The sequence below is a fragment of the Lonchura striata genome, chromosome 4 (assembly GCF_046129695.1).
Source record: "Lonchura striata isolate bLonStr1 chromosome 4, bLonStr1.mat, whole genome shotgun sequence".
In the NCBI taxonomy this organism is placed as follows: Eukaryota; Metazoa; Chordata; class Aves; order Passeriformes; family Estrildidae; genus Lonchura; species Lonchura striata.
Window position 1 is genome coordinate 70,290,360 of NC_134606.1, and position 13,014 is coordinate 70,303,373.

At 38.5% G+C, this 13,014-nt stretch overlaps 1 protein-coding gene across 1 annotated transcript in view; it reads left to right on the plus strand.

Moving 5' to 3' along the window:
* SEC24D (SEC24 homolog D, COPII component) overlaps positions 1-13,014 on the plus strand; it is a 157,071-nt gene that overhangs the window by 72,588 nt on the left and 71,469 nt on the right. Inside the window, exon 2 of the mRNA XM_021554979.3 lies at positions 9,509-9,569. The gene's annotated coding sequence lies outside the window, so the exon portion shown is untranslated. The remainder of the gene's footprint in view (positions 1-9,508; positions 9,570-13,014) is intronic.

Here is a 13,014-nt window from a genome sequence, read left to right on the forward strand (position 1 = left end):
AGAAAAATATATACTAATTCCAATCAAAATTTCTCATATTCTGCTGTGAGAGAATTGGAGTTACTGTTTACTATCCTTAATATTCTCCGCAAAAAAATATCAAAATATTGTGAAAACTGTTAAAATAAATGTGTTCTTCCAGTAAGACAGATGAGTGCATCTCAGTAGTATGTGGACCAGGGAAACTGAACAAGGAAAAAAGATCCTCAGGAAACTGTTGCCTAAATATGTCACAAAAAATATGGGATCTAGTTAGTTTGGAAGCCTTGTTCCTTGTGGTGTACTGAAGCTAAATAGCAGGGGAATCCATAAATCATGTTAAAGAGTGAAGCAAGTTGGAAAACTTTAAAGTCATTTTGTACAGAAGTTCTCTTTAGCTCACTAGTGCTTTGGGTTTTTTGTTTTTTTTTTTCCTTAACCTTTTTTTTTCTCCAGAAAAGTCAGCTATGAATACACATATAGTATGGGGGAGAGCTTGCAATGGCTACAGTTGGAACAGAATCCACGCCTTGTACAGCAGTTTCACATTCCATTTAGAGACCATAAATTCTTCTTTCCAAACTTTTGTTTTAGCTTCAATCCTGACAATTTTCTATGCTAAACCAAATGCAGTTATCATTGCTGCATTGTTGTGTGTATTTTCCTCTGTAACTTTGCCTTCTGCTGCTCAGCATTGGAAATATCAGTGGTGCAAGGTCTTCTGGAAGGGTTGTGTGGATTTATATCCTCAGCAGTGCTTTTCAGCTCGTGTGTGCAAGGGATTGCTGGGCTTCTGCTCAAGACCAGCCCTTGAGTTTCCATCATTGCTACCCTACAAGATGAACTGGTGATTGGGAACCAGACCATGCCAGCCCAGCTCTGGGCTGTAGCACTTGTGTAAATCCACAGGATACTCAGGCTCAGCCAGACACCAGGCTGCCAGACCAGGCTCATTCCAGCTCTCTTTGATGTAAAGGCACTGCCTGAACTCTGTAGGAAGTGATACGTGTATAAGATGAGAGCAATAATTTTTAGCGCTTTACATCTATATTGCACTTCTAAAGTTTAACAAGGCTCAGGCTTTTTGTCTCTTTTTTTTTTCCTCTGTGCAAGACTAAGTTTATTAACTCTTACATTTTATCATTATATATTTTTACCTACATTCTATGGTCTCCTGCTGCTAAAATTCCTTCACTCAGCTTTGTTCTCTTTTAAATTGTTCATTTTTTTAATGTGGATACATTCATTGATATCTTGTAATCTCTTTCTGTATTCAATGTGATATATTTGGTTTTTTAATTATTAAACTTATGTTTCCTAGAAACAAAAAGAGAAAAAGAAAGCAATCATGTCTACATGTGTTGTAGAAGGTGAGAGAAGAGTGCTATGTCTCTGAGCACAGAGTCTCCAGGCAGTTGATATATTCAGTTTGCACTATGTCTACACAAAATTTTTTTCTGGCATAACTACTTTTCCACATTTCCATTTCTAAACCCTATGAATGGATACCAAAACTTGTAGTAGTGGAAACAGCACATCTGCACCTGTCTGGCTCCAGGTTTTAGCAGCAGAAACCTACCTTTTCTATTGTTGTTGTCACTAGGACACAGCATTTCAAGCATTTCCCCAATGGCCTCTGTGAGGCTGCTCTTTGCTTTCTATTCTGTCCCATTCTTGAGTACAGACAGAGGTTTGACACTTGAAATCACTTCAGCAGGTTACAGATAGAACTCAAGTTGTGATTCTCTTGCAAAAGGAAAAAACAAGATCCGTGTGTTTTAGATGCTGAGAGGATTTTTTGGGGACAAGTAGAGCAAATACCACTGGCATTAATTTGTAGAGTCTCATATGGGCTTGTGAAAACCTCCAGTTTTGTGGCAACAGAATCCTTATAAAGAAACTTTTGCTCCTGTTGCCTCTATTTTATGTTTCGTTGCCTTACTGTAACTGTGTAACAGTTCTGAGTGCCATGGTTCAGCCAGCTGCATCAGCATTATGTGAGCCTAAGCAGATAGCTGTTGTATAAATTAATGATGCATATTTATACAAATTATGTGCTTGAGTGCTCTGGTGGGTTATGACTATTGTTAGTTCACATCATGTGCCACTTCTGGCTGAGAGAGTAGATAGGAATCTATGTTTATGAGTTATAGGTTCAGTCCCAAAAGATCTGAAATCTTCCAAGAATTTTAAGAAACCTTGTCCCTCATTACATGAACACAGCATCATTCTCCATGTTTTGCTGGTTGCTCATTTATATCTCCAGATTATAAGCACGTATATTGTTGTTTGTACATTGTACAATTGCTCTATATATAGCTTGTGCAAAGATGTTTGTTCCAGAAGCATAACCGACCCTAATGTTTAAGAAATCAAATATCATGATAAATTAGCTTTATTTTTTACAGATGTTTAAAAGAGGGAGATAGAGGTGACACTTGTCCTTCATTTAATTCTAAACTCTGAAGTATGTGGTTTTTATAGCTTCACATTTCAAGGTCATAAGCATGGCTGTGAAAACTTAAATTTTGCTTTCTCTATGTCCATGTAAAGAGCTTATATGCTTGGTAATTGAATTTAAATGAACTAATACAAATCTCCTTGCAAAATTGTGTTAAAATTTCTCTGTTTCACTTAGTTCCACATGAAAACTGAAGAAACAACAAAGCAATTTCATGCTTATTTGAAACTGAGCAAAGTTCCTCTGAACTTGCTTATTTGTGAAAAGGTTTGCACTAATCTATGAAATGCAGTGCTGAAGTCTGTTATGGATATTTGGCATTCCTTCAGGTGATCCCCACAGGAACATTTGCTTCCTACAGAAAGTGAAACCACAATTTAAAAAGCAGTATTCAATTACTTTTCTGGTTTCAAGGTCCTTTTTAATTTTTTTTTAATCTGGAATGTAATGTTTAGGCAAGATTACAAGCTCTGATGGAAAATTAGTAAGGCTGAATTACTTTCTGGGGCTCATAAAGGGTTTCTGTCTCATAATTCAATGAACAGAAGTATTTCTGCAGCCAGAATTTTAACTATTAGAGGATCAACTGATTTTTCTTAAAGTATTTTAACTGTAGGCGCTGCTTTATGCTTAGGATTTATTATATGAGGAATTTGCTTTTAGCCTTGGGAATGATTAGTACTTCACAACTGAGAAAACATCAACACACCTAGGGACAGAAGGTAAACCAGAAAGTTTCTGTTTTGATGTCTTATCTATTAAATCTTCTGTCTGCATTTCCTTATTTAAGGAAAAGTTTTACAACTTTTGCAAGCAGGTGCTCAAGATAATTTCTGTGGCCATGCTTAATATATTCAGAGCATGAAATTTACTCTATGTGCTGTAATAAGTCTACACTGGTTTAGAAATGGCTTCTTATTACAATGGATGCACTGTGAAAGTCATAAAAGCACATAACTGTGTGGTGCTCTCAAAAAAAACCCAATCTGCACTAGTTTGCTAACCAGAAGCCAGAAACAGTGAGTAGATTTTAGAAATTAGATACTATCCTATTAGAGGATCACTCACACAATATTTCATATCTTTTATACCCACTCTGGGTTCTTCTTGAACATGTTGAACAGTTATGATGGATCGAAGATGAATCTATTATAGGAATCTGCTGACACTTTAGAAATGCTTCATTTATCTATCTGTTAAAGTGCTAGGTGGGACCTCATTTTTCCCAGAAAGAGGAAAGATGGATAAAAAGATGTACATGTGGACAGGAGCAGTATAAAGCTCATTATTCATGAATTTCCACAAGTGTCTGATTGGATTATAGCATCTCCAGTGCAGCTTTAAAAACTTGAATTGACACAAGGTCTGTATGATCACAGCAGCTGCTTTAGAAGGAAAGAAAGGGTGTGGGTATTCAAATGGGAATCACAAAACTATGGTCATGAAAGATCATACCAAGTTGTCATAAACCCTCTGTGAAAGCCTGAGAGAGAAAGACAGGGACCTAACCAATAAGATTTTTGACCTCTAAACGAAAAGAAAACAGCAGCAGAGAAGATAGTGATTGCTCAGAGGGAAAGAGAATTCAATAAGGGTGGTCTTTGTTGGATTTAGGTGCCCGGTGTCACTGTGATAATGTGAATGTGGCCATAGTTTGGCTTGTGTTGAAAAGTCCTGTATCATATTTGTTGATCTTGTCTTAAAATGCAACCATAGCAGTTCCTCACAGCTCCTCTTTAAGGATTTTGCAGTTGTTGGTGGTGGCAGTTGTGTGCTGCCTCCTTTTTTTCCCTTTTTTAAAAATTTTCAATTCCCCAAAGAGCTTTGTGGTTTTGTTCTTGCATTCCATGTTCCTTTCTTTTCCTTCTCCTCTCCATTCTAGCCAGCTACTTTTGGGAGGGACAGGAATAGCCACTGACTTGCAGTACATGATTTCATCTTCTTGTAACCCTAGGGAAGATAATAGGCACTTTACTTCTGTAGAAGGAGAGAACAGGAAATCTTGTCTTGTAGGGAAATATGGTTTTGTTCTTGGATTTAAAATGAAAATTACTCTGTTCCTCATTCAGGAGGAATGCTTGTGATTGTAATAATTGTTCAAAGCTCGAACTGTGAGAGACAGACAAGGTTTAAGAAAATGTGACCAAAATAAAGATGTGTTAGGGTAGTCTTAACGCAGGCTTTTTGTGTGTTTGAGGAAAGCTAGTGCAGGGTTACTAAGATGAACTTGTTTCATGTGGTTTTAATCAAAGCTGGGATGCCTGGAATTAAGGGTCATCACCCTGCGAGGCACCTTGAGAAGAACTGCTGTTTCAAATAAGGCCATTGCTGACATGAATGTGCACTGAAAGTTATGCTTTGTTAGAAACCAGGCATAACAACCAAACCAAACAAAACCAGAAAGAAAACCCACATATCAACAGAATATCTCAATTTGTATTTTACAGTAATTTATAGTACAGAAAAGAAGGAATATTGTTTCTTTGTCCAAGAAAACAAGAAATTTAACTTGCTCAGGCACATCTAATATATTACACAGTAATGATTCTGAGCAGTTCTGAGGCCAAACCACACTTGAATAAATTGGCTAGATTTGTTCTTTATTATATCCACTTCACCCTGCTCCCACAACTGGCTGCAGCATCCTCCTTGCCTCTGCTGGCTGCAGCCACAGCCCTGAGCTTGGGCTCATCAATCTGGTCCCACCTGAATGAACACGTGCAAGCGGCTCCTGCATCCTCCACGGTGCTCCCCAATATTCCCAGATCCCAGACTTGGATACAGGGGCAGAAAACCTACCTCACACTCAGCCTGACAGGCTTCACACTGTGCCTGGCTCTGTCATATACCAGAGCCCTTTGCAGAGCCACAGCTCATCAGGTACCATACACTTCTGGTAAGAGCTCGTTTTGGGTGTCTCAGAGGTCATGATGCATTGTTTTCTATGCACTCTAATAGGGAGGAGATAAAGGTTCATCACAACTCAGCTGATGGTGAAAAATCAAATGTGAGTTCAGTGCCCCAGGAGGCTGCAGGATTTGGATCAGAAGTTAAAGCTGCAGTTGTTTGTCACTGATGCTGGGTGGTAGCAGTATTAATTTTTTTTGAAAAAAGAGATGAAGATAACATTAGAAGCCCACAGCTCTGTGGCTTTGGTTTAGGTTTTGCATTTGTTTTAATTTCTTGGCATTATAATTGAGTTGGACACAGACAGCTTAATACAATGCAGTTTTACCAGGTCATGGGCACTTGTTCCCTTGTTGCCTAGATATCCTGAGTACAAATAAACAAAGCATTCAAGGTAGGCATAGTTCTGGATGGGGAGAAGGGCTTAAATGTTGTTCTGTAAGACTTAACTAAGCAGATGAAAATAGGTTCTGACACATTTATCCTGGGCTTTTCTGGCACAGAGCTAGCCTTGGTTTTTGGACAAAAATCATGTCAAATTCATATTAGGATAAAAAGAAGAACTCATCTGAGGAGAAAAACTCAGAGGTGCAGTAGCATATGACAGCCCTCTGTGTGATGCTGCACCAAAGTCTACTTGTCCAGTTACTTAGAAAAGAGGATTGTTGGATGTCTCCATGGGGACTGGACCCATCTCCCCCACAGTGGCCACAGGAGATCTAACATCACAGCTACCAGTAGGGCTTCATAAAGAAATTCCAATGTGCCTGAAATTTCTAGTTACCTCTCTTGACACAAAAGATTTAATGATGAAGGACTATCATAAAAGAAGGAGGCAGAGCAATTGTCTAGATGTAGCCAAAAGGTAGGTGCACATTTAGGGTCATTTGAATTTGAATCTCTAGTAATCTTAAATTGAAAATTTAGATTTATGTAATGCAGGGGACAGAGAAAACAGAAGAAAATACCAAACACTTTTCCTGTGTTTCCACTTATTAAGGAAGGGAGCCCCAGTGCCCACTGTTGAGGAATGGGATAGTGTGGGCCTGAATTGTACTGAGTAGCATAATGTTCTTAAAGAAACCCATAAACCACTGCAGAGCACACCTGAGGTCTCTTGTTTTCCAAATTTAGCTGCACAAGAGGAACTGCTACTTTTTTTCACCCAAACTTTGAATACAATCCAGTCTTTCCAAGCTTCATGCTTAGAACATTTATGTTGTGTGAGAATTTGATAAGCTGTCTTGAAATTTATGTACCTTACTATTTTGTGTACAAATTTAGCAAATCAGCAATACTAGCAAATTCTACCTGAAAGGTACTAGCAAAAGACTTCTTCCTTTAGGAGCCTAACAGATCCTTTGCAATCCTCCTTATGAACAAGCAGTGAAGCAGCATTTGTGTCTGTGTTCTCCTACTGCACTTGGAATGAAGCTTATTGTCATTTTAGATCAGCTTGCAGTTACGTTATCAAACCCAAACAAAGAAATCTAGACAAAAAAATTTCCTAAATAGGACAAGATGGTTGCATGGCCAATGCTCTAAAATTCAGCATGCAGTAGACTGCCAGAACATGAGTATATTTTTGATTTTCCTTCTGCCTGCCAAGCCTAGTTAAATATTGAAGCATAATAGCAATATCATCCTGTAAAAGGATGTTGCTATTTGCAAGCATCTATAGGTGATTTTTGCTGGGAACTGGCAACTTCTGTATTTCATATCAACACTTTCAAAGACATGTTTGGCTGATGGTTATTTGAATGCGTAACATGTAAACTATTCAATATTTCATCTGTATACTGTTCTGTTTTGGGACATCCTATCTATAGGGCCATAAAATTCCTTTCATGACTGTCCCCGATGCTCTTTTCATTTGGGGTTTATTTTTAGTGTGAGGAGTAGAAGTAATACTAGGATTTTTCTACAAGAGCCTTAACCTTAATGAAAGACAAAAACACCCCAAATAAATTTGGCATGTCTTCAAAGCTCTCTCAGCAGTACAGATGTCTTCTTGTTCTATAGTCCAAACAGTCTTCTTAGATGCCCCCACCTGCTGGCTGAAGTAAATTTGCTCAGCTGCATAGATGAGAAAGAATTTCATACTGAGTACGTTTGAAGGCTTGTGAACCAAGTTTAATTACTGTCATGATCATTTACATCTTCTTGTGCACACAGTGTTTGTAGTGAAGCAGTTAATACATGTTAGTTACTGTTCTTTCCTATTTGATAACCCTCACAATCCCTGACTGAACTTTTGTACTCATCATGCATCAGGGCTTCCCAGTACCTTCACCTGGAATGGTTTCTTTCAAACCTGTCTGTTGAGCTCCCTTCCTTAAAACACCTGACAGATGAAGGAATGGGAAATGTCAGGAGAGACATGTGTATGCCATTAAACAAGGGGAAGCATAGTAGAGCTGTTTCCTGTGGTATAAATGGCCAAAGAGATGACCCTAAGAGCCACCTGATGTTAGAATTGATGTAGTTGATGTATATGGAAGGATTTAGAAGAAAAGGACCAGAAAACCAAGGAGAAAGCAGAAGAAAATAGGGCCCAGGTTAGGAGTTAGGTTAGACTAAGCAGTACAAGGTGTTTGAAGACAGCTTTTTAGACCAAGGTAATTTAGAAGTGGATAATTCAAGGGTGGAAGTTGTGTGCTCAGGTCTCTGTGCAAAAGGAAATCAGAGGAGCACACTATGGGTATCAGAGCGCATGGAGGGATGAGGGACAGTGAGACTTTAGATGGGGCTTTGACTGCAAAATGTGTTCAGAACTGATCCACTTAACAACTCAGATGTGATAAAGGCAGGTTTGCAGGTAAGAACAGTAGTTGGAAACCCAAGTCCTAACTATTTCCAGAAAAAGCTGTATCTGACTCATGAATTTAGGCCTGGCCTGCATTGTGGGACTCTTCTGTGTGGATTCATAACTCATCCCTGCCCCTCATCAGCTCTTTGTAACTGCTGCAATAATTACTGCAACCAGCTCTTCCAATAGCACCCTTCAACATGTTGCATTGCCTTTAATCAGTGCTGCTGATCACATCAATATGAAAACTAAACTTTATGTTTCTAAAATGAGGTTGCTGGAGCAGTCTTGGGTCCAAGTTAAGAATTGGGTCCTGGCATCCAAATGCCTCAAAATAAATAAGCACAAAATATTACAGAATTCTCACCTGCATTGCAGGAGTTTAAAATGAGTCAAGCTAGGAAATCTGAGTAATATTTCTGACTTTTTGGTTTGTACTCCATCTTTAGCTCCATTAGAGTACACTTTGATTATAGAACCTCTTGTCACCCTTGTTCTGTCCATCAGGCTATTTTCTTTCAGAAGTAATTATTGCAGTTATACAACAAGGTTTGGCTGTGCTTTCTCTTGCAGTTTTGATTTTAGCTATTCCACGGAGCATGCTAAAAATGTTGTTTTAGAACTGTGGCCATATCTTGCATACGTACTGTCAAAAATGGACTAGATTGACATTTAGTAGTTTAGCTCTTGGCAAGAGTTGGATATTTGTCAGCAAGACTGGTCCATAACCAAAAAAGGTATTACTTGAAAAAAAAAAAATCTTTCAAACAATTTAGATTTCTGCTTCTGAGTGCAAAAAAGCAGGCAAAAGATATTTTATATTGTGAGCATGGAGATTTTCCTCTAGCAAAAGTATCTGATAAGTTTTCTTCCATAAGGGTTGGTTTAAATTTAGGCTTTCAAAATACACCAAGTTGTAATTCTGGTGGTGCTGTGTGTAAATTTGTGTTGCTACGAGTTGAGGCTGACAACTAATGCATAGGAGAGCTCAGAAACTAAGAGAGTGGAACACTAAGGGGAGGCAGCCACAGCAAAGGGACTTGGGGAAAGGACTTAACTTTCAAGTTGTGTGCTTGACCTCTGTCAGCCATTTGCTCTGCAGTAGGAAAAATAGAAACTAAACCATTGGCCTTTGCAACTTTGAGAAGGCTGCTTTGCAGGAACTTGTAATTTTCAACCTTTGAAGGAAATGGGAGCTCAGCTGCAAATTCCACAGCAGTTTGAGGTAACGTTTTTATGGACTATTACTACAATTTCTTTGGAGTCTTTTTTTCATATACAAAATGTATGTTGCTACCTGTCCTATTATTTTTATAAGATTGTTTCCTTTGTTTCTCATTGTTTTCTTTTAGACAGGAATTCATAATTTGAGAATACCACCTAAAAGCCAAGTTACTTCTTCATCCAACACTTGTAAGTATTTCTGTTGTCTCTGCTGAACATTGTATTATTCCCCTGAATATATGACCTAGCAATCTCTTGCAGTATATGTTCTTCTCATAGCTATTGCTGTGTATCACTACATGTTTTCCACTTTGATTTTTCACTTAGGTACATGTATCTGCAAAAAACTACCATCAAGGAAGTCTAAGCAGTAGGGAAATCCACTCCTGTATTGCTCAAAGAGCCCACTTGCCTCAATTGCAAGCAGCACTTTCTCACACCCAGTTTCTTCCTAAATCTCTGGCTTTAGTATGAAGTGCAGTGGTGGTTATAAATAAATACTAGGTGTTTGCTGGCTGATGAATACCTATACCAGTGCCAAACAAATTAAATCTACAGTCCAGGAAATACTCAGGATGCTTCCTCTTAAATCAAGAAAATCACTCTCATTAAATCAATTAGGTAGCACTTAGAGGAAAATTGATCCAGGATATCTGAAGGCATTAGTAAAGTGTTGGGTTGTTTCTACTCCATTAGGGTTATATCCTGGCCAGTGGTTTGACCAGGACATTTGGAAAATCTCAAGCCATTCTACCAGAGGAGCTGTTGCCCTCTCTGCAGGTGTTCAGCAGGAGTCCTCAGCAGAAGGGGGAAGGAGGGGTTTGCTCACAGTCCTGTTCTCTCATGCTGTTACTGCTGCTTCCCTTTGATCCACAAACCAAGGCAGCAGCTCCTCAATCTCTGTGGGGAAAGCAGTGCCTTGCTGTATCTCTGCCTGCTGTAGATCCTGAAAAATGACCAATGTCAGAGGGGCCAAGGTGGGTCCCTGCCATGTGTGCCAGCCTAAACACAATCATATCCTCAGCACATTTGCAACTGTGCAATGCAGTGGCTCATGTTGGAAAGCATGAATAGCTCAATATGGTATAAAGGAATCTGTAAAGGCTCCAATTTCTGTGGTCATAACCCTTTCTGATTTAGGGAAACTGTTTATTTTAATAGTTCACTTAGTTCTACTGATGCACTCTAATTGAATTCAGCAGAATTATTTCCCTGTCTGCTGCCAGCCTTTACCCTCCTGCAGCTCCCTGACAACCAGGTCCAGGGTAGGCCTCTAAAAGAGGCACAGACTCTCTTCTGCAGTCTGTTGAAATATCACCCCCCTCATTATCAGGCAGATCACTATCCAGACTATTGTCAACAGTGAGCCTCCTGTCCAAGCTGCCCTCCCATTCCCAGCAGCAGAACCCTTCCCAAACAGTGACCTTCTAGGTCCTCACAATGACCAGCACTTTCGGACAGCAGCAGCAAAAACAGTTTCACCCACACCTTTTTTAAAATGTAAGATCTATAAAATATGTATATTTCTAAAATCTATTAAAATATCCAAATTCTATAATTTGTCTATCCGCAATCTACTGCAGTGGTAAATTATGGCTTTGCCTGTAGATGTCCCATATAGGTACCTCATAAAACATCAGCAGTGCATGCCTACAATCTACTGTAAAACCTGGGCTAGACTGTAAAGCACAGAGTCATCATTTCTGGGTTTGCAGAAAGAGCTGAGTGCTTGTGACACATCCATGAGCCTTGTTTGGCCAACCAAATGGTCCAACATGAGCTAGCTGGAAGTGGGGTGAAGAGGGTTTTGAAGCATTTTTCTTTTAAAACTTAGCTTGAAGACTACAGGACATTCTAGATACATTCAGAAGATTCAAATGGAGCATTCAAAATGTTCAGCATTTTCCTGTAAAATTCCTAGGAATGGGAGTCCAGATTCATCAATAGTCTTGCCAAATTAAAGTCATGATTTTGCTCTCCAAATGTGAAACTCCCATTGAAATCACTTGGTCACTTTCTATTAACTTCAGCCTCAGTTGAACTAATCTTAGGAGAAACAATCAGGGAAAAGTTTCATAGTGCTTCAAGAATGAGAGAATAATAACAAAATTTCTACTAGCATTTTGGGAAGTTTTTATATAAATGGACAACATTGGAAATTAAATTTCAAACGAAAACCACATAATAGTCTAAAATGCAAGGGAATGTGGCTTGACTACAAGGGACAAATTCCTTTATATTGTATATACACTTAAGGAGAAAGAAAATATAAATTTTATAAAATTCTCTTGCTAGATTAGCAATATGCAAATAACTAGTGCTGAACTAGGAAAAAAAATTACACTTGCTAAACAGCCAGCATCCCTCACCCAGCTACTGCATGAGCAAGCTTGCACTTTTTCAATGCATGTTCCTAAGATGAGCAGACCACAAATCCTGTTAAAACTTTGCTTTATGAGACATAATCCCAGTTTCTCCCCCTGAAAGGCAGGATACTCAAGAGCTGCAGCACTAAGAGAAGCAGAACTGTAAGTGGAATGCTGAAGACATGATTTCATTTATAAAACTGTAAAAAACTAAAATGAGGGCTATAAGGAAAGGATGCTGAATCATAAACATTAACAGAAGTTTTTATGTCCTAACTTTATTATTGTATCCTTTGTGGCATTGCAGGGACGGCAATACAGGGAGTAATACAATAATATTTCCTTGTAACATTTGCAGTCTCTACTGTGCACAGCATTAATGTTGTTTCATTGGAATAATGTTATAATTTTTAACAGTTTAACTGATAGTCTTGGTGTTTGGGGGAATTTCCAAGTACCTGAAGTACATGGGCTGCAGTAGCAAAGTCCCATTGTCTGTGCATAGCTGAGTAGGGAATCATTCCCCAGCTCGATGTCTGGTTTTGGCAGCCAGTGATTTGCCTGGTGCATGCAGGAGCTCACTGCCAGACTAGATCAGACCAGAATCAAGTAAATTAAAATTTCCTTAAAAAGGGGGATTTCTGTCTTATCTATAGAACTGAAACTACGGCAGAATGTTTTTGTCTTTCCTGACCTTTCCCCCCTTCCCTTCAAAATACTACAGTATTAGGTTGACTTACAGCGTTCTGAAAAACTTCATATTTTGCTCTTTCAAACTATCCTTATCATGCCCAAAACATAAGATAATTTGGTTTGGTTTTATTAAAATCCTTTCTGAACTTTTTACACTGTAGCTATTCTTCCCAAATGAGTCATACAATAACCATTCCCAGTTTGTAGTCAGTTCTCCAAAGAAGCAGTAGAAAAAAGAAACAACTTCCTTTTAAGGAAATGAGACCTGTTTGTAAAGATAAACCTCTTTCTGTTTCTATTTGAAGACATTCTCCATAACCCAAGAATTGATAGTTATAAAAACACTACCTACTTTATTTGGACTACAAAAACAGTCCTAGCTATAGAACATTGTTTAATTTAGCCTAAAGCATCTGTATATACACTCACACATAAGGGCATTGTAGAAACGACATATGCAACATGTCAAATGAGCAGCAAGTTTACCAGAAATCTGTAAGAAACAGCATGACATGTGTTTGATTTCCTTTCATGTAGTATTTTAAAATTGATTAATTTAAACAAAGGAGTATTTA